The sequence below is a fragment of the Ambystoma mexicanum genome, chromosome 1q, assembly GCF_040938575.1.
Source record: "Ambystoma mexicanum isolate Mex_15411 chromosome 1q, UKY_AmexF1_1, whole genome shotgun sequence".
Taxonomy (NCBI): domain Eukaryota; kingdom Metazoa; phylum Chordata; class Amphibia; order Caudata; family Ambystomatidae; genus Ambystoma; species Ambystoma mexicanum.
In genome coordinates, this window is record NC_090922.1 from 1,326,902,868 (window position 1) to 1,326,928,472 (window position 25,605).

At 48.3% G+C, this 25,605-nt stretch overlaps 1 long non-coding RNA gene across 4 annotated transcripts in view; it reads left to right on the top strand.

Annotated features, from left to right (window-relative positions):
* Positions 1-346: 346 nt before the first annotated feature.
* The window catches only part of LOC138547073 (uncharacterized), a 53,669-nt gene continuing 28,410 nt past the window's right edge, over positions 347-25,605 (top strand). For all 4 annotated transcript variants that reach the window (XR_011290992.1, XR_011290989.1, XR_011290990.1 and 1 more), the window contains exons 1-3: positions 347-558; positions 6,111-6,148; positions 20,828-20,882. This is a non-coding gene — a long non-coding RNA (uncharacterized lncRNA). The remainder of the gene's footprint in view (positions 559-6,110; positions 6,149-20,827; positions 20,883-25,605) is intronic.

The following is a 25,605-nucleotide window of genomic DNA, read 5'->3' on the forward strand; positions in this document are numbered from 1 at the left end:
CAAGGGATGGGATGGTGACAGAGGGTAGCGCACACAGCTAATGATGACACAAAGCAGCCAGTAGGCAAAGCTTTATTCGATTTTAGCAGGACAAAATGAAAACACATATCAAGAGCTTGCTAACAAAATTCACCAGTGGCTTGGGTAGAAGGTAAAACAAAGTACATGTTCCAGTGTAAATTGATTAAACGCTCCCTGTCATATTTGAGGACACAATGATTCAGATGAGCAAAAGGAATCAGTTTAAAAAATACAATGCATCCTGAAATAGTTGACAAAAACGTGTATTTTATATTGTGTGACTGTTTCTGTAAAGTCAATGAATACATCTTTTTACCTTAGTTATATTGTGCTGCAGTTAAGGCCATCTAGCTTCCCCTCCTCTCTATTAACCAGAAGCAGCCGTAGTCGAAAGGAATGGGCTTGTATTCCTCTGACAGCATGATGAATGAGAGCAGCCGGGCTCCTCACACTCTATTTACAGAAAAGATGCAATGTTCCATTAGTCTGGTTTTCCAGGAGAAGACAGGACTCGAACACTGGACTTCAGATCAAAAGGTAAGATACTAAAGCACTCAGCTAGATAAGAACGCGACAGAAATAGCTTTTAAAGATCTGCTATGTCATGACTATGAAAAACGATATGCTGTGACTATGAAAAAAATATGTGTGCTTTGGAGAGCTCGTAACTCACACTTTCTTGGGATATGTCCCCCAATTCTATGTCAAGAAAGGCGGCTTCATATTCTGCATTAAATATTTATTTCTGACACCACAGCAGGAAAGAAAAACTTTAACAATAAATAACTGAAACTGAAATAGTACTAATAAAATCCAAGGGAAGAATCCCTAAACCAACATGGAGGTCAGCTTTTGCCATGCAGGTAACCAATAGGGAGCGACCCACCCCATGTAAGTCCATTCCTCAAATATCAACTCCTCTTTCTTTGCTGCTGACACCACAAGCCAAGTACATTTGTATTCACTTGTGTACTTTGTTGCTATCAGTGTTTTCCAGTGTAGAAACTTTGTTTCTTCTGTTACAGTAAGCGTGTAGTTACATGGCTGCAGGCTCGTTTGTCCCTCATTTACACTAAAGTTTTTGTTTTCTATGTGCGACAACTGCTTTAATGTATTCACCCTTCAGCCTCCAACGGTCACATTAGCACGAACGCCGGCCCCCTGCATTCCATTTCCTCAGAGCCGAGCACTCTGTTTACTTTTCACACACGGCCTGCTCGGCAAGCGTGTCTGTTTGTGTGGGGAAGTCAGCCCCTCCCATTGTCAAATGGGCTTCGTCTGTATGAGGCCTGCTCGGCGTTCAGGCCCCATCTGATATTTAAAACACATGGGTGTTCTTTTTCTTTTCCCCGGCATGCTTGGCTTCCAAGCTTTCAGCTGGGCTGTGATTGGAGGGGCGCTGTGGGCATAAAGTTGTCTGTCTTAACCCTTACAAGGAAGCACTTTTAAATAATGCCTGCTCGGCGTGTGTGTCAGCACCAGTGCTTCGTGCTGAGTTTTATTTCTCTACACGTATTAAACCCTGCCTGCAAGGCTGGGTTACACAGTGTTTTCTGTTAAAGTGTTTGTTTTCACTACTTAGTGGCCTCTTTTTATTTATTTTCCTTTCTTCCCATAATTGTGTTTTTTTTTTCTTCAGCTGATGCCACTACACAAGTTAGACCTTCGAAGAAAAGTGAGAGGTTGGGGATGACACTCTTAATAAAGGTTCAGGGGAGGTAGCCCTTCCTTCCCAGCCTTTTGTGTCTCAAGTTATTCAAAATGATCTAGTCTCTGCCCTTCAGGACCTTAATTCCACATTGGCCTCAGCCTTTGATAGGCTCGTAAATAAGATTGCTGACTTTCATCCTCCGTCTGAGGAGGGTTCTTTGGTGCCTGTGCATGTACCCCGTTAGTGTTCCGAGACATCTAAACATTTGGAAGGATAACTCAGTCCATCTAGCTCTTCCAGTGAAGTTCCTCCCCAGGGAAGGGTTCAAAAGCGTAAATTGGTCAAAGAGGGTTCCTTTCAGTCCTAGTCAGCCCCCATCTGGCCATGTCATTCTCAGCTTCCCTTTAGTGCCCCTTCAGCTCCCATGTCTTCTGAGGACAATTCAGAGGATTCTGACCCTTCTCGTAAAAGATGTAAGAAAAAGGGGGACCTGTAGGTCTATCCCAGGGGCCATTGTTAGACTATAACAACCGTCCCTTATTCAACATCCAATGTCAGCAGAATGACACCCCTCAGAGTGCCATTTTGAACCATTAGGTTAGACGTCCTTTACACAAAGAGGATAGGAACAAGCTGCATTCTGAGTGTCCCAGACCAATGGTCCCAGACAAAGGAACCCTTACCCCAGACATCGAACAGTCCAAGAAAGGGAATGATAAGGCCTGGAGGAGCTGCCAGGATACGTTATTGGATGTCTTAGGGCCCTTGAGCAGATTGTTGAGTTGGCTGAAGGGGCCGCCTTATCAAATTCCCCTGTAGATTTGCAAACCCTGCGGGGCAGGGTGCAGAAGGCAGTTTGCCTGCTCAGCAATACCAACGCTGCTGTTTCTAAGGAGTGGCGTAAGTCTCTCCTTATGCACCTGGACTCCAAATTAGCAGATATGGTGGAAGGGGAAGCAGGTCCTAAGGCCCAGCATAATTTGTTTGGCGATTGATTTATCAAGGACCTGTCAGCTTATCTACATACCTGCACTGCCTTGGATAAGGCACAGGTCAACATGAAAAAGGTTTTTGCCCCAAAACATTTTGACAGGGCCGGAACAGGTAGAGCCCGCTCCGCTGGCCGTTTCCCCTAGGGCTTTACCCATCACCGACAGTATGCATCCAGAGATGCACACAATTCCTCCTCTGTTCGGGGAGCCCAGATTGAGTTCTACCCCCAGAGGGGATCCCACTGGACATGCCAGCATAGGTGCTGGTACAGCAAGAACAGCTCTAGGTAATGCACCATGTTTTAAATGTTTCTTCCCACAAAGGTTTAGGGGGCAGGTTGGCCAGGTTTGTTCCTCAGTGGGAGGCACTCGCTTCAGATCCCTGGGTGTTGCAAACAGCAAGGGGTTTTCAAATAAATGTTTTCCCCCTCTTTGTCAACTCTCTGTGTTCCTCTTCCCCTCGTGTTCTCCAAGGCCAAGCAGAAATTAATATAGATGCAGAGGTCCGGGACCTCATTTTCAAGGGGGCAGTGGTTCCATCCTCCTTCAGAACATCCCAGTTTTTGAGCACAATATTTCTAGTCCTGAAGTCTGAGAAGGGTTTTTGCCCAGTCGTAAACTTGCGAGCCCTCAACTAATTTGTAGTATATCAACACTTCAAGATGGAGGGAATTCATCTCCTCAGGGATACCCTTATCCCGGCGGATTGGATGGTCGAGATAGACCTCAAAGATGCATGCTTGGTAGTCCTAGTCTTTCGTCCCCATCAGGGATCTCGCACTTTGAAGTTTGCCTCCCTTCCGTTTGGCCTCTTGTCAGCCCCATGGTGCTTCACCAAACTAATGAAGCTGGTGATGGCTCACCTCAGCTCCAAAGGGATCCGTATAATCATTTAGCTGGACGACATGCTCCTTCTAGCTAAGAGTTTTCAGATTCTTCAGACTCATCTGGGTTTAACAGTGTCTCTGTTACAAGCATTAGGCTTTGTTATAAATGCGAAGAAGTCCATATTCCAGTCCACACAATGTATCCAATTTCTGGGCTTCAATATAGATTCCAAGCAGTGTATTCTCCTCCTTCCAGACTGCAGGCTCTCCAAAATAAGGATTGAAATCTGCCTCCTCCTCAAGAAAGGGAAGGTCTCCCTCAGACAGCTAGCAGGGGTTGTGAGAATGTTGTCAGCCTCCATTCAAGCCATCTTTCCGGCTCCCCTCCATTACAGGGCATTGCAACGGCTCAAGGGCAAGCATCTTCTCAAAAGTCTATCTTACTCTCAGTTAGTGGTTCTGTCTCCTGAGGCCAGGTTGGAACTCGTTTGGTGGCTTAGGAATATGGATGCCTGGAATGGCAGAGTGATCTTTGGGCCCACTCCGGATGTCATTCTGGAGTCAGATGCCAGCAGAGCAGGCTGGGGCGCCAAGATAGGACAGGTGTCCACGGGCGGAAAGTGGTTGAGTTTAGAGAAGAGGCTGCATATCAACTGTCTGGAGATGTTAGCGGGCTCCTTTGATGTCAAGAGTCTTCTCACGGATCAGGGGAATTACTGCGCCCTTCTTCGGATGGACAATATTTCAGCAGTTTGGTACATAAACCATCTGGGCAAAACTTGTTCCAAGGCCCTAGCAGATTTGGCGAGAGAGTTCTGGCATGTTTGCCTTTCCAGGGACATTTTATTGAAGGTGGAGTATCTTCCAGGGGTCAACAATGCAGTGTTAAACTGGAATTCCAGAAATCTCCAGGACAGGAGCGATTGGATGTTGGACAAAGCTCTATTTGCCAAGATCTTGTCCGTCTGGGGTCCGATTCAAGTGGACCTCTTTGCCTTGAGACTCAACTGTCAGGTTCCCCATTTCTACAGATGGAGGCCAGATCCAAGTGCGTTAGCAACCGAGGCTTTCCTCCAGGATTGCTCGGTTCCCTTATCCTACGTCTTTCCCCTCTTTGCCATGATAGCCAGGGTCCTAGTTCAAGTGCGCAGACAGGCTGTGACGCTAGCGTTGGTGTTGGTGTTTCCCTTTTGGCCTTCTCAGGTGTGCTCTCCAGCCCTGTTGGAGTTGGCTGTGGATATTGCTAATCTTCTCCCTCTCTACCCTCAGCTTCTAATGGACCTGACAGGTCTCCCTCATGAGCTGGTCTATCAGGCGCATCTTTCCCTTATGATTTGGAAACTTTCAGATCTTCCTGGTGCTGCTAGCGACTTTCGCAGGACTCTATCTACATCACCTGCTTTTCCTAAGAATCCAAAACTATGTGTGGTGTAATGATTAAACTGTTTTGAGTTAAAGACAGTGGAGCTTCGGCCTCCTAATACCTGTCAGCTGCCTATTTCTTATAGGAAACCCCACAAACTGGTGTCCCCAGCCATGATAGCCAGGTGGGTTAGGAAAGAAGCAGCAGTTGACACTTCTTCTTTCGGGCCCCATTAGGTTAGGGGTGCTATGGCCTCTAAAGTCGCTTTCCTGGGTGGAAGTCTAGAGAAAATTTTGAAGGCAGCTGATTGGTCCAGAGAGTCCATGTTCAAAACATTTTGCCACAAACATATTGATCATGTTGCAATTAATGTGATGCAAGGGTTTTAAACTTGCATAATATGAAGCCTCCTGTCTTGACATAGAATGGTTAATCCCCTTCACTAACATGAGAGGGGGTTTAGATTCTATTAAATACAAGGACGAGGATATTGTGCTGCCGAACCATCCTTTATATGTTTTGCTTAGGGGTGAGGTGGTCCAGTCAAGAAGATAATCGTTCTATGATGCCGTGGTAAGCGAGGTCCTCAGAGTTGGTCGTGGATCACGTCTATATGCTACAGCATTTAGTCTTCTGGGTTGGCGTCTGGTGTAATGCAGCTGCAGAAAATTAGTTGATGTTTGAGGAATGGACTTATATGGGGGTGTGCCTCTGCCAATTGGTTACCAGCAGGGCATGACCTGAACTGCATGTTGGTTTGGGGATTCTTCAGTTGAACAAACCTATTTATTGTTAACGTTTTTCTTTGCTGCTGTGGTGTCAGAAGTAAACATGTAATAAATAATACTCCCCTCCTTGGGTTGGTGAGGGGGATTAATCATTGTTAAACAGCTGCTTAACTTCTCGCTCGTTGTGAGCAGAGCATTAAGATGTAGCCATTTAGAAGTACATGTTTCTGAGATGATGGATACATTTTCAAGGTAGATTATGTGTTCCTTGTGTAATTTCGAATGCATGCTATCAACTTTTATTGCAGCTTATTGAACCAAAACATTAGCACACATTTATGTGAAATAAAGTTGGGAAAATATGTGGGTGATTTGCTTAAAAATACAGATTGGGTTCAGTTCACAGTTTCTGATCTTACCCAAAGAGTGTCAAAAAGGGAAGACCTCCTTGTAATGTGCCGGTTGGTGATGTATCTTCTGATGATGTCAATCTATGCTAAATTGGTGTGCATGTCTTTTGCCCCACAGGCCCTTTGAAATCTCAGAACTGGAGTGAAAGTTAACAGGTCAGTACCCTGTATACTTAATGGTCCTCCTGTATGCCTAATGTTCCTACCGTTTTGGGGGATGGTTTGTGCTATATGTTAAGATGCCATTTGCCACTAATATTACCAAAAAAGTAATATTACCTGGGAAAATGGGTGTGTGAATGACACCATATGAAACGGTGTGCCACAGATTACTTCTGATGCACCCCTCCTTTAAAGAGTCCTGTGTGACCATTTTGTAAAGATATCCACCCTCACTTTATTCAATCAGGGAAGGCCAAATGATAATTTGCATATTTCACTTTCATGTGTTCATTTTATGTGATGCCACTTTCCATTGCTTTCGTCAATGATTGCGCCCACAATTTTTTAAAGATTTGTGCCTTAGCTTAGGTAATGTTGCATTATTGAATTCTCGTGATGCCTGTGCTTTCATTTTCTTGATGGCCAAATAAAAGACTGTCCTCCTCATGAGTTGGGCAGAGCGGGAAAATGCAGCGGAAACGCTATTACAGCCGCATGTACCGCTCCACCCACTCCCGCGTTCCAGCACATTCAACTCCTGCTCTGAGCTGGAGGTGAATACACCGGCCCTAAAGCCATTTTCAGTGATATTACCATTGGCGCTATTACCGCTATTGGTACTAGCGCCCCCGAACCTCATTGGGTCCTTACTGCCCCCGCAACCAGAGATCTGGCGCAAATTGTGCCGGACGAGTTGTGGTAACGCTAATTGTGTTGGGTGGCAATTAGCACCGGGATACCACCCAACACGGGATGAGGCCCACGTTGGGTGGTATGCCGGCAGTAAATGCGCTGGCATGCCCCCAAATGCTATTAGCGTTACCGCAACTCGGTCTGGTGCAATTTGCTCCTATCCTGAGTTGCAGTGCGCTATTAATCCTCATTTATTAGGAGTCCATGGGACTCTATGGGGTTTCTCAGCGATAATAGCACGGAAAATGGGCGTGGAAGGGAGGTTTTAACCTCCAGCTATAACCTCACACTTTCCACCCAAACTCAGGATTGGGCGGAGGAGTAATGCAAAGGTAAAAGCATTGCTGCCACATTTTTACTGCTCCGCTCATCTCCAGATGAGGCACTTAGTCTGCCATGACAGGTTCAGATCCTACTTTATATTGCACATTTCTTCAAAATAAATGTTTCCTTATGGTTTCCTTGTTTTAATGCATTTTCAGAAGTGTTGTACTGGCATGTTATTATAATATGCATAATTTTATTTTGCATGAGATGTACACGTTATGAATGGATGTTGGGGTTGTGGTGTGGGGAGCTAGGAGCGAGGTTTGTGTTTTAGGAGCAGGATGCATGATGCTAGGTATGTGGCTTGTGTTGTGCAGATAAAGGAAGCCTGTTATGGGACCGATGCTGTGGGTGGAGGCACAAAAAGCAAAGGGTGAGACTTGTATTGTGGGTGGGTTGAGGCAGGATGCCAGGTATGGGTTGTTGGTGAGGTAAAATGTCACATGTAAGCATCGTGAGGAGGAAGGGTGCCAGGCCCGCGTTCTTGTCCTTTAGGGTGAGGAATAGTGGCACATCCAAGATTGGCACATGTCAGTGGTGGGCACTTACCCCACTTCCCACAAGGAACTCAGTAAAGCAGTGGTCTTCAAACCTTTTTGTCCTGTGCCCCCCGAGCAAAATGTGGGCAGGTTGGACCCCCCAAAAATGCCAACTGAACAATAAGTTCAAATGTCTGTGAACTATTGCGCGCCAGCAACACACCCTACTCCCAGTATGGTCCCTGGGCTCCCCCACCAGCTCCCAAAACAGTCTCTGGGCCTCCTCATCCCACTCTAGCCCAGTCCATGGGCCCTCCCCACCCCACCACAGACCCTGAGTTCTCCCCACCCTGCTCCCACCAAAGTTCCTGGGCTCTCCTCACCCTGCTCCCATCACTATCCCATTCCCACTCCCTCATTCTGCTTCCACCACAGTGCCCGGGCTCCTCTCATCATGGTCTCAGCATAGTGCCAGGGCCAGTGGAGGGCCGTATAGATTTCCGCCAGATATGCCATAGAGGCCGAGTGTAGTGAGGGAGACCAAATCAATCAAGAGGGGTTTAAAGAGCGCTCAGTGTTTCAGTGTGCTGGCTTCTCGGCTCCTCCATACGGGTTGAGAAGACCACTGGGTTCGATGGCCCCTCACCTATCATGGATGAGCCACCCCTTGCCAGGGGTGACCCACCCCGCTCCTTCCCACCACACTCCACTCCCTGCATTGTCCCAAGGACCCCATCCTCTCCAGAAACAATAAAAGGGTTCCCCCACCTGCTCCAAAAACAATCCAAGGGCCCCCACCTGATCCAAAAATAACCCAAGCGCTCCCCCACCCTTTCCACAAACACCCCCAAGGTTCCCCTCCTTACCTGATATAATCACAGCCCCATTTCATTCCTGTGACTGGATTCAAATACCTTGGAAGCATGCTCTCTGGAAAGGGATAGAGAGCACGCTTCCAGGGTGTCTTTTTCCTGGATCAAAAACTCCCACAGATCCTAAGCCTGGCCCTGTCACACTGATCATGTGTGATGGGGTCCATGGAAGGATGGGATATGCACAAACATGGATGTCCTATCTCACTCTGTTTTTTTTCTTTCCTCCCTTTATATAAAAAAAAAATACATTTCTTTTCCCCCCCATTTCTGGTTGGCGTCCCACACTTCCCTGGGAAAGAGGCCGCAGGCCCATGGGGTTTCACCCACTGCAATAAAGGGAACCAATCTTTGTTTCAAGCTGTAAGTCCCAGCTCCAACTCTCAGATTTTGAAAGCTGGATGTCAAGCTGCAGTTGGCTTCTCAATCTGTGCCTACTCCAAACTAAACTGAATATCAAGGTAAGCCTAGATCCAAAACTACCTGGAAACTAATCACATTCTTTGAATGCGCCAATCAGGCTTCCACCCAGGCCATGGTACAGAATCTGCACACCTCCAATCAAATTAATGAACTCAGAGACATGGGAAAGCCAGCCCTCCTCCTCGTTCTAGCAGCAGCATTTGACCTGGTAGATCACAAAATCCTCTTCCATCCCCTCACTACCTGAGCCAACTTCTTTAATAAGCCACAGCATGGACCGCTTTCTTTTTAAAAGGAAGGGTCATGAAAGTGTTCTCTGACAACGCCAATGCCCCAACTGCACCTATCCTTTGCAGGATTCCCCAAGTATCATGCATATCACGCACACTATACAACATTTTCACAAGACCCCTCTTAGACATCCTCGATTCCCTCAACATAGCCTATACCAACTATGCAGAAGATACACAAATCCTCCTACTCATCTCTGGCAATAACACAGATCACTCAAACAACCTTGACACGCCTACAACACCATTCAATCATGGATGGCAGCCAACAACCTCTAAATGAGGATACAACTGAAATCGTGTTAATTGGTCTTCCCACAATGCTCAACAAGATCTCCCACCAATATACAGCCTTTAAAATTGATGACACCATGATCCCCCATCCCTTCATCAGTTAGGACACTGTGTCTCTACCTAGATTACACCCTCTTTATGACGGGCTAAGTGAACACAATCGCCTCCTCCACAGCCTACACTTCTAAGCTGATAAATGCTGCCAGACCCTTCCTATCCCCTGACAGTTGCCTCAACATAGCAAGATCTGTCATCAGCGTGCGGCTGGATTATTGTAATATCCTATTCACATGTACTTCATCCCAAAACATTCTGAAGCTTCGAATCATTCAAAACAAAACACTCTAAGCAGCTCTCAACATTCCCAACCAGGCTCACATCTCTGCAGCAAGAAAAAGCAGCCCACTAGCTGCCTATCCACAAACGGATCATCTCCAAGACCATGTCCATCTCTCACAAACACCTGATGAACACAGCACCCCCCTACCTCTCTCAGAAACTTTAGAAAAGCGCAGTCATCTTGACCCACCAAATCGATGTACACGTATCGCCTCTGACAGCCCAAAGAAAGAATCATGAAAGCAGGAAGTTCCAGCTTGTTATTCATCGCAGTCGGTCAATGGAACTCCCTCTCTCCTTCTTGAGAGTGGAGGCCTCCTAATGGGCTTTCCGGAAATCCTTGAAAACCTGGTTGTTTACTTAAACCATTCCATCACATATTACTCTCCTTTGCAATGCCCTACCTACTAAATGCTTGTTCTTCTATGTTTTTTTCTTTCCCCATGTATATGCAAGTAACTGGTTAATGGTAACAGTGCCTCAACGCCTATGGGTTGTTGCACGTTCTATAAATTAAATAAATAAAATAAATAAATAAAATAGATGTGAAGGCTAATTTATCCATTATATCTATATTGCCTGACACATGAAGATATGTGTTGAACCTTTAAGTGCCAGATTGTTGGCACTCTTCATCTCATGGAAGTGGAAAGCCATCTATCTCAAATGAAGGCTCAGAGTGACTGATGAGGTCTTGAGCCTCTGCATATTGTCTGTTCAGTGGGCAGAGTGAAGTATTTTAATTTTCAGCTGCAAAGCTAGCTATAGTTTGGTGTTTGATAGAGGTTAAGGGCTCAGTCGTAGATCTCCCACTCAGTCCCTCTGTCCTAGTTTGCATGCCTTCTTCATAATCATTCTGTTGGTCACTTCCTCACCACCTACTTCCTTGTCACAGTCCCTCTCAGTCATTTTCTCATCAAATTCCTTCTGTCTGTCAGTCCATTGTCACAGCCCCTCACTTATCACTCGCTCTGCTGGTAACTCCATCATCAGTCTTTCTGTCCATCACTCCTTTGTCACAGACCCTATCTCTCTGTCACTACTTTGTCACAGTTCCTGTAGGATTTAACAGTGCATAAAAAGCAACCCACAAAATGTTTTTATTCCATATCTGGTCAACAAAGGCATGACATGTCTAAATCATTCACTGAATGATTGTGTTTTTAAAGCAACGATCAACCCACCATCAGGTTAGATCATCTAACGGACATTGAAGCAAGCAGAACAGGTATATTGTGAATGGATTCGTTTACCCTGCTTCCTCTTCCTCTGAAGACTAGCAATATCAGTGTTTGTCTGCTGAAGTCCCATCTATCACTGTAGTGGATAATATGGCTCAATGATATTTCCTCACCAAGGATCCATGGTCCTAATCTGTGGTGGATGGCAGTTTCACCTTCTACTTTTCCTAATTGCCACACTCATGCACTGCAGCTTTTTCCTTGTAACAGAGGCTCAGAAATCAAATCAAAGTAATACAAGTCCCACTTTATGAGCAGTATCATGGTTTAATTTCACATCTATTTGCAAAAGATGTGGCAGCCCTGCTACCAGTGGCAGATGGTGATTTTTTTAATTGGAGGGGAGCAAAATATTTCCCACAATTATGCCAGAGCCAACTGTAGCGAGGCTGCTCAAACCAATAAAGGGGAGCTTGGGGGTCTTCTCTCTTCAAGAAAATCTTTAAAATAATGGGTGAAACTGGTGCATTTTATTGGCGGGGGAGTTGTCTGCAGAGGTGTCTGCCTTTTGCTGCCTTTATATTTGGTGCTTGGAGTTTCCGTTTGTTCAGCAAGTCTGTTTTCCCTGCCTAAGTGAAGGAAGGAGGAGGAGCTCACTTCACCTCCGCTACTACAAACACTCCAGCCTGACGCAGTGCGTTCACGGAGTTGTCTGCAGAGGTGTCTGCCTTTTGCTGTCTTTGGCTCAGACGGCTTGGAAGAATAGGTTGCTGGATGAGCTACGAACTTCTTTTTCACTATTGAAAGAAAAGGCCTTTTGGACTTGAATAAGCTGTGTCACACATTGATCTTTGAAAGTACATAATCGTCTTTCTTAATACCTGGTGTGCTCGGTGCGACCTTTGCCTCTGCCATCGTGGTGTGCTATTTGGAGACTGTGGGAGTTTTCCTTTGACCCAAGTAGCAGGCAAAGGATTTCTTCCAAAAGTAATTCCTCGGTGGGCTCTCAGAAGTGTGGCTGCTCTTATTCACAAAACTTGTATTACTCTTCCTGATTCTGGGATACTGAGATTACCAAGGACCTAGAATTGACCTAAATCTCGCTGGTAGTGCTAAAGTCTGCAGTGAATGACTTTACAAACGAGACCGTGGCGAATTTCCGTCTCTTATCAGCAAATCAGGATGCAAAAATAGTTCAACTGGCTGCACAGTGGGAGGGTGCCAGAGTGGAGATGGCTTCACTCAGCGCAAAAATCGGTGAAGTAAGATACTCGTGCTCATGGGGCATGTTGCAGTTATTTCGAGGTCCCACCAAATGCGCCAGGGAATATGGGTTTTGAGGACACTCCCTTATCTGTATCTACTATAGAAGAATTTACCAGACTGGCCCAAATGGTGGAGTCTGAGACTCCTGCTCAAGGTGTAGGAGGTTCGTTGGATGCAATCTCGGAACCGCCACCTAGTACATTGAGTGATAAACACAAATACATTCCTGGGAAGAAGACTAATGGAAAGACGAAAAAGAAAAAGAAGCGTAAGGTACAACAGCCTTCTCTTACAGTAAAGTGTGCTGAACCTGTTGAGGTACCCAACTTAAAAGCTAACGGTAGCTATGGGTCTACAAAATCGACTCTTACAGGCAGCATAAATGGCTTTTTTCGAAATCTTCTTGACTCTCGTAGTCAAAAATCTGTTACAACTAGGAAGAAGGGGCAAAGGGGCGTGGGAAAGGAAGACTTCTTAAGTAAAAAACAGAAATAAATGTGTGCTACTCAAAACCCCAGTGAGGACAGAACTCCAGAACAGAGTGGTGTGAATGTTACTGTGGGAAGGTGAAGGCGGCCTCAACAATATCAACAGCTTCATACCTCATCCCTGAACTGGTTGCTCAGATATTTATGGAACTTTGACTAGCTGAGAAGAGCCTCTAACCAATCTGCATGTAAAAATATTTTCCTGAATTTCGAGGGGTTTTACTTCCTTCCTCAATGATCCCATGAAATGCAATGTGTTTGGTTCTTTTAATTAATTTTTTTGGCAGGAAACTTGTGTCAAATATGTCTTCAACATTGATGGTTTCTCCTCTTATCACGAGTTAGCTACTTGTGGAATTGTGGGACGCCCTGTGGGAGGTCTGTGTATACTGTCTAGAAATGCAACATTTGTTAACTCACTCCTGTTTTCTAACGAGCTTTCAGTTAGAGCGGGGATGAAGTCTACAGCTGACTCTCAGGGTTGGCTGTTAGTTAATATCTATTGGAACACTGTGAAGTCACCTCTCATGGTGTTAATCCTTTTATTTTGGATCATCTGACATCATCCAACAAATGATGGCATGGATAACCAGCTGGGAAATGGAACCAAAACAAGAAAAAAGAATGCATTTGAGATAGGAAGTGTGAGTCCCCTGCACATTGATAAAGAGCGAATGGAGATTGGATTTTTATTGAGCATTCCATATATCACCCCAAAATTGATATATCACACCAAAATTTTAAATAATGTAGGCTTCTGGCAAAATGATAAATACATACCAATTGTTACTCCTGAAATTGTGGCATTTCAGACATGGGAGATGGGTTTGTACCTAATTCCAAAAATATTTGTGTGAAGTTCATGGAGCAAAATTGCATATTCCCTGGAAAACCATTGATACCTGATGCAACAAATGCTGTATGTGGATTACAGGTAGATCAAGACGGAAGGATGTGAGGTGTCAATAAGAAATCCAAAACCTGAGGTATTGGTGCATGGTAAATTAATCAAGCATGGGCGGTTGGTCAGTACATGTGTAGAGCATTATACAGTTACACACCATGTGTCATGATCTTTTGTAGTAAGGTCATTGCAGTACAGTGGGGGTATTTACGAGGTTGGCGGAGGTCATGAATGGGCAATTACCGGCATTACAGCCCCAGCGGACCCGGTAATTGTGCATTCCCAGGCGCCGGAAAATATTACTCCCCATTCCCATTTGAGTCCAATTGGACTCAAATGGGAATGGGGAGGACGGATGCATCCGTCAAGGTCTGCGAGCGGGTGCTGTTCCGTCCGCCAAGTCACACCTGGCATGCTGAAAGGCACCCGCTCGCAGAACTTGTAGTTTGCTGGTCCGGAAACAACGGTACCGGCAAGCTTACCGGTGCCAATGTTTCCAGACCGGCGGAGTTGTAATGAGGCCCAGTGTGTTCTTGCAATGTGTTCTGCAGAGTCCCCATATTTTGATCAGTGTCCTCCACAGAAAAGGGGTGAATGTTAGAGAATGTATGAGATAAAGAATGTGTATATTAGGTGCATTAACATTTTACATTAACATTTAGAGTTGGGAGGTGAGTAGAGTTTGGTTAGATTGACATAGGCCACTCAAATGCTAGCATAGCCGCAGGTGCATAAATCATAGATTGATTCAGAAAAAAACCCAAGTAAAACCAAATGAGAACAACAGTGCTCCATGAAGAAAAAGATTCATAGTGGGCTGAGCATGTAGCAGAAGTGAGATTGGCCTTGAAAGAAACCAATTATTGTTCATGTAAGTTAGCATAGGAGGGAAGGGAAGTAAATGAAAGGGATGAAAAAGGGATGTAAAAGTAACATTATTCCAAGAGCAGCATGAGATTGAGGCAAACGGAATCTTGTTCAAATGGGTCATGATTTCTGCCCCTCATGTCCCCAGCCCTCCAATATGTCAGGCTGGAGCCAGGCCACAATCCCCTACATGGCCCTCAAGGGCCTCTCCATCCCTCCAAAGACCCACTTGGAGTCAGACTTGGCTTTTGTGGCACCAGACTCACTCACTCCCATAGGATAACATTGGGGATTGGAATTGTAGTGCATTGATGGGGACAAGATGGATGCCCCCACATATTTCGGTTCCCAGAACTGCATGTGCAGTCTAGTCTTTTGGGTGTGGTTCAGCCCAGAGACACCTGGAATACCCAGAGACTATTTAAGCCATGCCCAGGCTGAGAAACATGCTTTGTGTTTTCTGCACCTGCAGCGTGATACTCACCGTGTTCGGATCGGTCTCCAGTAGGCCTGCATCGTTCTTCTGTGCTCAGCTCCTGCAAGAACAAGAACACCATTAGGAACAGCCTTACCTTGCGGCGCTTCTGCCCATCATTCATCGCTCCTTCTGTTCTGCGGGCATCTTTGGCGGTGTCATTCCCATCCCGGCACGCCGCTTCCTAAGGAAAAGGGAAAAGAACAAAAAAAAGGGCATTAGTAAGCATTCAGCAAATCTTCGCTTATTTTTAAAGACTGTACGAGCTTCAAACACTTACCTGAATCCCAGCCGCTCTGGGGGAACTCTGTCTCTGGAACTTCTCATCCATCTGCAAGAGGGAAAAGAAAAGACACTGCAGGTTAGCGTGGAAGCATCTAGAGGCGCTGCATACCGCGCTTACTCACCGCATTTCTTCTTCATAACCGGCATCCACGCTGAAAACATTGCGGCACCTAAAAGACACAGAAAAAGAACTCAGTTCAATACAAATACGAAAGGGTCGCATCGCGCTCCGCGCTCTCACTCACCTTCAGTGCTACTCATCTCAGCAGCACGTCGCCATCCCCGGACGCCAGCCATCATCTAAGGAAGGAAAGGAACGAAGTTAAAGAACTGTGCAAAAGACTCATTATACTTACCTGTCGGACTCTTGCCAGTGAAGTAACTAGGCAGCAACGAGCCTGCATCAATCAACGCGCCCCTGCGCTGAAAGCAGGACGGATAGCACACTTTCCAAGAAAACAAGGCCCAGTCTCCAGTCGAGTAGACTCCAGGGAAGGGTTTGAGGTCGTAAGAGGTCAGAACAGGCTGAGTGACATCCCTGTGGATGCCAGGTGAGCGTTATAATTACACAAGCTGGCATGTGATATGGAGAGAGATGACATCATATGAAGAAGATGGTGAAATGTAAAGAAAATAAACCGAGGGGTGTGGATGAATGAAGGCAGTTGAGTTAGAGGAAAAAAGGATGAGTTATGAAGTTGGTGTTTGGAGTCAGAACTGGCTGACGTCTGTGCTGGGAGTTGGAGTTTACTGACGGCTGTGACTGGGGAGGATTCAATATTTGGCAGAGGGGCCTTGGTCTGGCAAGGACGAGCTGAGTCCTACCTAGTTGCACAAAATTAGATTGCTGGCCTAAAGTGTGGGGGAAGAAAAAGCCCAAGGGCGAGACGGCCTATTTAAGATACAAAGAGACAAGAAATTATTTGGATGGTGAGCATAAAAAAAGAGATACACAAATGAAATACCTTGTGCAGAATCATTGGCAAGGTGTCAGATTTGACACAAAGCAGTATTTCAGTAACTTTTATGGTACCACAAGGTTAATGAAGTAAGCTGGATCTAATTTTCAAGTGGGAGATTTTACCTTTATCGCAGAGGGTTAGATTACAATGTGCCATCCAGTGATATATGTGCGTGGGAGGGCCAGAGAAAGTTGAAAAACAAACGTTTTTTATATATCGTTGAAATAATCAATGAACGCAGGAATCTAACAAATCGTATATGTTTTTAATGCAATACCAAATCAAAGGTTGTTTTGCATGTGTACCTTACAATAGATGTTTCATGTGAGTTGGTGTCTGTGCATAAGTTATGTAACAACATAGGATTCAAGCTGTGATTCCTTATGTAAAGTGCGTAATTACAAACGTGTGTAGCAGCCTTCATTTGCATCTAGAAATGAATACATTGAGCTAACAAGCCACTACAGTAGTAGGTCTGATGGTGCATAGCTGAAGGTACAGATTAAAAACAATAAAATGTGCAAAGTTGAAGAAATAAGCTACTTCTTCCAACAATACGATAGGAATCCATTATAAATGCTGCCTGCCAAGCAAAATGATCAGACTGTATCCACAATTAGTGTAGCACAAATGAGATCATGGTACAAACACATGCACATTCAATGGAGGCGACCACAAGCATTAGCCCCTATGTGATGTTTAGTCCTCTGCATGCCAGTTTTTACTTTTGCACAGCAGAGTGCAAAATGAAATCGTAAATACAGGCACATTAACCTATAATCCTTGCTTTTAAACTCCATTATGTAAATCGAAATGCTGCCTGCAAATTTGCATTGCTGGCGGAAGTTACAATGGATCGATATTGCATGTGCCTGCTTTTAGCAGGTGCTGAATGCAAACAGCTTCCATAGGAATCCATTGGTTTCATGCCAGCATAAAAATACATGAAGTATTTGAAGACATTATTTCTGCCTTGTCACGCTTCTCCACCTTCAAATAAAATGCAAATGACCTGCGATGTAAAAGGCTGGAATAAAGGCTTATGCCTTTCCATTTACACCTGACTTGTATAGTTTCAGGTCTTAGAAAATAAAAACTGGAAGTGTAAAACAAATGCGATAAAAAGGGCATTTTTTTTTTAATCCATGTAAGTTGCATGGAGTGGACCAACTATTTTTGTACTTATATGGGAACACATCCCTTCCGTGCAATTCTTCTCATTTGCACAGCAAAGTGCAATACAAAGGTTTAAATGCAGGTTCAATTGCCTGTATGCATTTGTTTTTGCACTTTGCAGTACAAATAAACACTGCTTTTAATTTACAAATGGTAGGTAGCATTTACAATGGATTCCTTTGGAATACACCTGCTTTTTGCCGATGTAATAAGCCATCTGATCCAATAGGAGTCCCTTGCATTTGTGAAGGAAATTGTTGTGCATTGCTTCATGGTAACATGGAAGGTTTGGAATTTGTATGCATGAAGGACCTCTAGAGGAGCCAGTTGATGCTGGATGAAGGAGCTGATGGTCATGAGGAGCTGGGGTTCGGAGCTTAATTGGAAAATAAATCACCAAAGAAACTTACTGAGAACATGAGGTCCCTCTTAATTTCATTGGTGATGAGGATGGGATGAGAGCTGTGAGTGGGAGCGCTACAGCAGAAGGAGTGCTGTGCAGATCAGGCTGAGAGCAGCCCGATATCCACAGTGCCACAGTGGTCTAACCTCGTCCGGAGTGTGTCTTCAGATGTCAGAGGCCGGGAGAGGCCTCTTCGTCTTCAAGCAAGTCGATACTGATGATGTCTGAACAGCGTCTGGGCACATTGCTGATTCACGTGAGGGCGGTCTAGTTGCTTGGCTACCAGGACACTAACGGATCATGGACGTCTCTGAACAGAGCAGGGACAATCTTGCGCAAGGGGAAGTGAGGTGCGAGGACGCCAGCAACCCAACATGAGGACAGTAAGCACTTCTGTGACAATTAGTATGACTGCGTTTGGAAAAAAGGTGACGACTTCTAAAGGTAAGGGATAATTTAGATCTTTTTTGGGAATGATAGAGCTCTATCCGAAGTTTGTACGAAATTTCGCTGACAAGGTGGTAAGACTGAGGTCACTATTAGACTAAAAGGTGTGGAATGTGAGTGGGAGTTTTAGGAAGAATTTAACGTGGTCAAAAGGGAGATCAACATGGCGAAGGCCCTGGGCCAATATGATACCCACAAGAAGTCTATCATTGATGCCATTGACAATGGAATAGGAGCTGTTTTGTCACAGAGTAATGGTGAGAAGGGAGAAGAAATTGTTACCCATGCATCAAGAGTTTTGAGGGGTGCATAGAAGAATTATTCAGTCTTAGAAAAGGAGGCCCTGGAATGTCATTGGGCTGTCGAGAAGTTCAAAAACGTGTTGGGTGCCGAATTTTGACTGACCATAAACCTTTAAAGGAGATTTTTGAGTCCAAAGTTTTGGGCACAGTATTTAGGAGGATTGCGAGTTGGGTGGCCACATTTGTAATGGAAGTCATACCTGGGAAAGAGAACATTCTGACAGATGGCAGATCATTTATCGAGATTAGGGGGAAAAGAGGAAGGAACTAAGCCAGATCTGACAGACATGGGGCCTCATTACAGGTCGGGCGGTCCAGAAATAACAGTGGCAGTGAACCCGCCGCCACTGTTAATTCCGGACCGCCCGATCCCGAGTCCTGCAGGCGGGAGGTGGCGTTCCCTGACCTGGCGGGTTTACCATCGCCCACCTGCAGGCGGACGAGGAAACACCGGCACCATCACGAGATGGTGCAGGTGTTTCCATGAACCCCATTCCCATTAATGGGAATGGGTATTTACACCATTCCGCCTCCGGAATTCCTGGGACACCGGGGTTGTAATGCCCCGGTAATTCCGGGAATCACAGAGGCGGAATGGTAATACGAGTCCAGCAGTAACCAGGTGGTTTTACCGCCTCGGTTACCGCCGGACTCGTAATGAGGGCCCATGGTCTTTGTTGAGGGTATCATTACAAGGGATGAGTGGATGTAGGCATTGTGAAAGGAAGAAGTAATGTGAAGGGTCATAGAATGTGTGAGAAATGGTTGGCCAGACAAGAGAATGCTTGGTGATGAAGAAAAGTAGTATTAGGAATATCGATCAGAACTATGTGTGGAAGGTGGTTTGTTGTACAGGTGGGACCAAGTGATAGTGCCTACGTCTGTGTGACACAAATGAATTCAAATAGCCCATGAATGGCATATAGGAGTGTCGAAGACAAAAGGGCTGCTAAGGGCGGAATACTGGTGGCACTGGGTTTGACAGGGAAATTGAGAAATATTTGAGTAAGTTTATTGAATATGAAAGTTTGGGTAAATGTATGGTTGCTGGTTCTCAGCCTGTGATCAAAGTCAACTCGCCCGGTGGGGTGGTGCAATTTGGCTCTGGATGTTTTAGGGCCAGTGGATCTTGCTGGACGCCGTGGACATTTCTGGGGAATTAGTGGGTCTTTTGTCAAGCTGGACAGAATTCAAGATTGTGCATTAGACCACAGTTGTGATAGTGGTGGACCGTTTCAGCGCAAATGTGAGTGGTCCTCTTTGTTAAATTAAATTTTTGGGAAATTATCTCCTTAATGACCTTTGATGGAAATTGCATTTATACAGGTGAATAATGAGTCAGCAGACCCCCTTTGGGTTTGTTATCCAAATTGTTCCTCAACCATCTCAGGGTGGCAACAGGGATCTAGCCCTGACCAAGAGTGAACAAAAATGGATTCATAACCTAAAAACAGCAAATCAAGACTTAAACACGGCAGTCGAATGGTCGTTATTCCTATGACCATTTCATGCTTAGTAGCTTCATTACAGCTCCATTTTAGTTATTTCATCAAGAGATTAGTATCTCTCCACCTGTAAAATTTGAAATGATAAAGGGAACTATAATTAACTTAATGTATTATTTGATTAATTAAATATTGTGCCTCCAATAATTAACTCATGCTGACTATGAACACATTTAATTATTAATTATCAATGTCTAACAAAGGTTTTTTCTGAAATAGAATAATTTCGACAAATATTCCTTTGCTGGCTGCTTCATTTGTTTTATTTTCATTGACAACAGCTCTCACTTGCATGCTCACCATAAATTCCTGATGGATAGGTTATTTCTAGATTGTACAAAGACTTTTTATCATTTATTATTATATTTTTTCCGTCTTTTGTTTCAAGACTAAGATCATGCACACGACACACAGATGTGTCATATGTTTCTGTCACGTAATTTCTCTCTATAGTCTTCTCTGGGAGTCCATGTTGGGACAACAGGTTGATCCACGACAGTACATCATGCCGTGGGATAATAGAATAGAAATCCTTAGGAACAGCCCCCTAAAAAACAAGGCAACTGTAGCGATACAGCGTGATCCAGATGAGAATTCAGAACCCAGCGGTCTAGTCATTTACGTGACGCACTGCACTGTAACCATTTCCGGTCTTCGTAGTAAGTTAAAACAAACTTTGTTGTGCCGCGGAACAGGTCCTCGCCGGCAGATGGCTACGGTATGAAAAGAAGAAAGAACAGGATTAAGGAGGTAAGCACTCCTGGGAGTTATTTCTATTTAGTAAGAGGGGACTTTTTTGCAAAACAATTACTTATAAGGGCACTAAACATGAATATGTTCCGGTCTTCCCGTCTCCCCTCTTTGTAGTTTTTTCATCATCCCCCGCATACATATTTCTGGTGGCTGCGGGCGACATAAGTATACTGAGGCAGATGGCCCAATGTATCTCCTTTTCTCTGTTTCCCTAACCGGAAAGAAGGATTCTGAAGAGACCTTGTAATATAGCATCACGTTTTCTTTCTCCTTTTTCGCATATAACATTTTCGAAAGGTAAACGCAGCACTTTGTATTTAAAATCTGAATTTAGGCACATTGTACAGATGTTAAGTCACTATCCTTCTTTTGTCGTTTATTTTGTTGAAACAAGACCAAGGCCAAAAAGAATTACATCCAGGAAGTTCCTCTCCGATACGTTTGCCTCCGTATATATTGGTTACTAAAAAGACACGGGCACTGTCAGATCCATTCATTTGGGATATTGCAATCTTTAGAGGTATTAGTAAAATTCTTTATTGAAATTCTGAACCACGCTAAAGTTCCGCAAGATGATGTAATAACAGTACACAGACTATGATAGTCGTGTATGTAGATCTTACTAAGAAGGAACCGTGATTATATATTTTTAACTATAGGTAAAGAGATCCTCAACCCATCACTTTTCAATAATTATCTGCAATAACTGGGGATGAAGGTCCATACCTCCTGGTACATAACAATACTTTTGGGCGAATAGGTAAGCTAAAGATTGAGTATTTCTCTCATAGATAACATTTCTTTGATAGATAAAAAACCACAATAACTCACAACAGAGAACTAACACAGAAATGTGTGTCTTTCCCCTTGTGGCGATAGGAGAATTGCAGGGTAATTCATAGAATTTCGCAGAAAAGTGTCGCAAGCGGCTGGCGCAGAGTGTCCGCGTGCGATTGTCTGCGCCAGGCAGGTGCGCTAAAACCGATTTCCGCGCACAGCGTATTCATGGATTTTAGGCTCCCAAACCAGCCGTGGCGCAGAGTATCGCAGCGACCCTGCAGCAGCGCCAGTAACGCCCCCAAGAACGCCCTCGCGCAAGGAAAAGCCATCAAAATCGCAAAATCATCGCAAAGGGCTGCGCTAACCCTGGACCAGTTTACAGGGCTGCCAAACAAGGAACGCAAAGCGGGTAACGTGCATATCAGGGGTACGTGTGAAGTTATACAGGCGATTAGCCAGGGTACGTGTATTACAGGGGTACGCGGGAAGTTTAACACGCGATTGGCCAGGGTACGTGTATTACAGGGGTACGCGTGAAGTTTTACACGCGATTAGCCAGGGCACGTGTATCACAGGGGTACGCGGGAATTATCACACGCGATTTGGCTGGGTACGTGTATTACAGGGGTACACGGGAAGTATTACACGCGATTCGGCTGGGTACGTGTATTACAGGGGTGCGCAGGAATTCTCCCATGCGATTTGGCCAGGTACGTGTATTACAGGGGTGCGCGGGAATTATCACACGCGATTTGGCTTGGTACGTGTATTACAGGGGTGCGTGGGAAGTTACACACGCGATTAGGCTGGGTGGGTCCTCACAGGTGTTCCCTGTACACCCTCCACGGCCCCTGCAGGCAGCCCACAAAACAGGGGACTACCCTGCACACCTGCTTATGTCCCCCTGCACCCCCACCCCCAGCAGTGCAGGGGCAGCCTCCACCAGGCCCCCACCCATGTATCCCACTACCCCCACCCCCCAGCCACCAGGGGCACCCTCCACCAGGCCCCCACCCATGTCTCCCACCACCCCCACCCCCCAGCAGTGCAGGGGCAGCCTCCACCAGGCCCCCACTCATGTCCCCTATCACCCCCCCGCCACCAGGGGCAGCCACCACCAGGCCCCCACTCATGTCTCCCACCACCCCCACCCCCCAGCAGTGCAGGGGCAGCCTCCACCAGGCCCCCACTCATGTCTCCCACCACCCCCACCCCCCAGCAGTGCAGGGGCACCCTCCACCAGGCCCCCACTCATGTCTCCCACCACCCCCACCCCCAGCAGTGCAGGGGCAGCCTCCACCAGGCCCCCACTCATGTCCCCTATCACCCCCACGCCCCCGCCACCAGGGGCAGCCTCCACCAGGCCCCCACCCATGTCTCCCACCACCCCCACCCCCCAGCCACCAGGGGCACCCTCCACCAGGCCCCCACCCATGTCTCCCACCACCCCCACCCCCCAGCCACCAGGGGCACCCTCCACCAGGCCCCCACCCATGTCTCCCACCACCCCCACCCCCCAGCCACCAGGGGCACCCTCCACCAGGCCCCCACTCATGTCTACCACCACCCCCACCCCCCAGCCACCAGGGGCAGCCTCCACCAGGCCCCCACTCATGTCTCCCACCACCCCCACCCCCCAGCCACCAGGGGCACCCTCCACCAGGCCCCCACTCATGTCTCCCACCACCCCACCACCCAGCAGTGCAGGGGCACCCTCCACCAGGCCCCCACCCATGTCTCCCACCACCCCCACCCCCCAGCAGTGCAGGGGCAGCCTCCACCAGGCTCCCACCCATGTCTCCCACCACCCCCACCCCCCAGCCACCGTGGGCACCCTCCACCAGGCCCCCACCCATGTCTCCCACCACCCCCACCCCCCAGCAGTGCAGGGGCACCCTCCACCAGGCCCCCACTCATGTCTCCCACCACCCCCAACCCCCAGCAGTCCAGGGGCAGCCTCCACCAGGCCCCCACTCATGTCTCCCACCACCCCCACCCCCCAGCCACCAGGGGCACCCTCCACCAGGCCCCCACCCATGTATCCCACCACCCCCACCCCCCAGCCACCAGGGGCACCCTCCACCAGGCCCCCACCCATGTCTCCCACCACCCCCACCCCCCAGCAGTGCAGGGGCACCCTCCACCAGGCCCCCACTCATGTCTCCCACCACCCCCACCCCCCAGCCACCAGGGACAGCCTCCACCAGGCCCCCACTCATGTCTCCCACCACCCCCACCCCCCAGCAGTGCAGGGGCACCCTCCACCTGGCCCCCACCCATGTATGCCACCACCCCCACCCCCCAGCCACCAGGGGCACCCTCCACCAGGCCCCCACCCATGTCTCCCACCACCCCCACCCCCCAGCAGTGCAGGGACACCCTCCACCAGGCCCCCACTCATTTCTCCCACCACCCCCACCCCCCAGCCATCAGGGGCAGCCTCCACCAGGCCCCCACTCATGTCTCCCACCACCCCCACCCCCAGCAGTGCAGGGGCACCCTCCACCAGGCCCCCACCCATGTATCCCACCACCCCCAACCCCCAGCCACCAGGGGCACCCTCCACCAGGCCCCCACCCATGTCTCCCACCACCCCCCCAGCATTGCAGGGGCAGCCTCCACCTGGCCCCCACTCATATCCCCTATCACCCCCACCCCCCCGCCACCAGGGGCAGCCTCCACCAGGCCCCCACCCATGTCTCCCACCACCCCCACCCCCCAGCAGTGCAGGGGCACCCTCCACCAGGCCCCCACTCATGTCTCCCACCACCCCCACCCCCCAGCAGTGCAGAGACAGCCTCCACCAGGCCCCCACTCATGTCCCCTATCACCCCCACCCCCCCGCCACCAGGGGCAGCCTTCACCAGGCCCCCACCCATGTCTCCCACCACCCCCACCCCCCAGCAGTGCAGGGGCGCCCTCCACCAGGCCCCCACTCAAGTCTCCCACCACCCCCACCCCCCAGCAGTGTAGGGGCAGCCTCCACCAGGCCCCCACTCATGTCCCCTATCACCCCCACCCCCCCCCCCGCCACCAGGGGCAGCCTCCACCAGGCCCCCACCCATGTCTCCCACCACCCCCACCCCCCAGCAGTGCAGGGGCACCCTCCACCAGGCCCCCACTCATGTCTCCCACCACCCCCACCCCCCAGCAGTGCAGGGGCACCCTCCACCAGGCCCCCACCCATGTATCCCACCACCCCCACCCCCAGCCACCAGGGGCACCCTCCACCAGGCCCCCACCCATGTCTCCCACCATGTCTCCCACCAGCCCCGCCGGAAGTGCAGGGGCAGCCTCCACCAGGCCCCCACTCATGTCCCCTATCACCCCCACCCCCCCGCCACCAGGGGCAGCCTCCACCAGGCCCCCACCCATGTCTCCCACCACCCCCACCCCCCAGCAGTGCAGGGGCACCCTCCACCAGGCCCCCACTCATGTCTCCCACCACCCCCACCCCCCAGCAGTTCAGGGGCAGCCTCCACCAGGCCCACACTCATGTCCCCTATCACCCCCACCCCCCTGCCACCAGGGGCAGCCTCCACCAGGCCCCCACCCATGTCTCCCACCACCCCCACCCCCCAGCAGTGCAGGGGCACCCTCCACCAGGCCCCCACTCATGTCTCCCACCACCCCCACCCCCCAGCAGTGCAGGGGCAGCCTCCACCAGGCCCCCACTCATGTCCCCTATCACCCCCACCCCCCCGCCACCAGGGGCAGCCTCCACCAGGCCCCCACCCATGTCTCCCACCACCCCCACCCCCCAGCAGTGCAGGGGCACCCTCCACCAGGCCCCCACTCCTGTCTCCCACCACCCCCACCCCCCAGCAGTGCAGGGGCAGCCTCCACCAGGCCCCCACTCATGTCTCCCACCACCCCCACCCCCCAGCAGTGCAGGGGCACCCTCCACCAGGCCCCCACTCATGTCTCCCACCACCCCCAC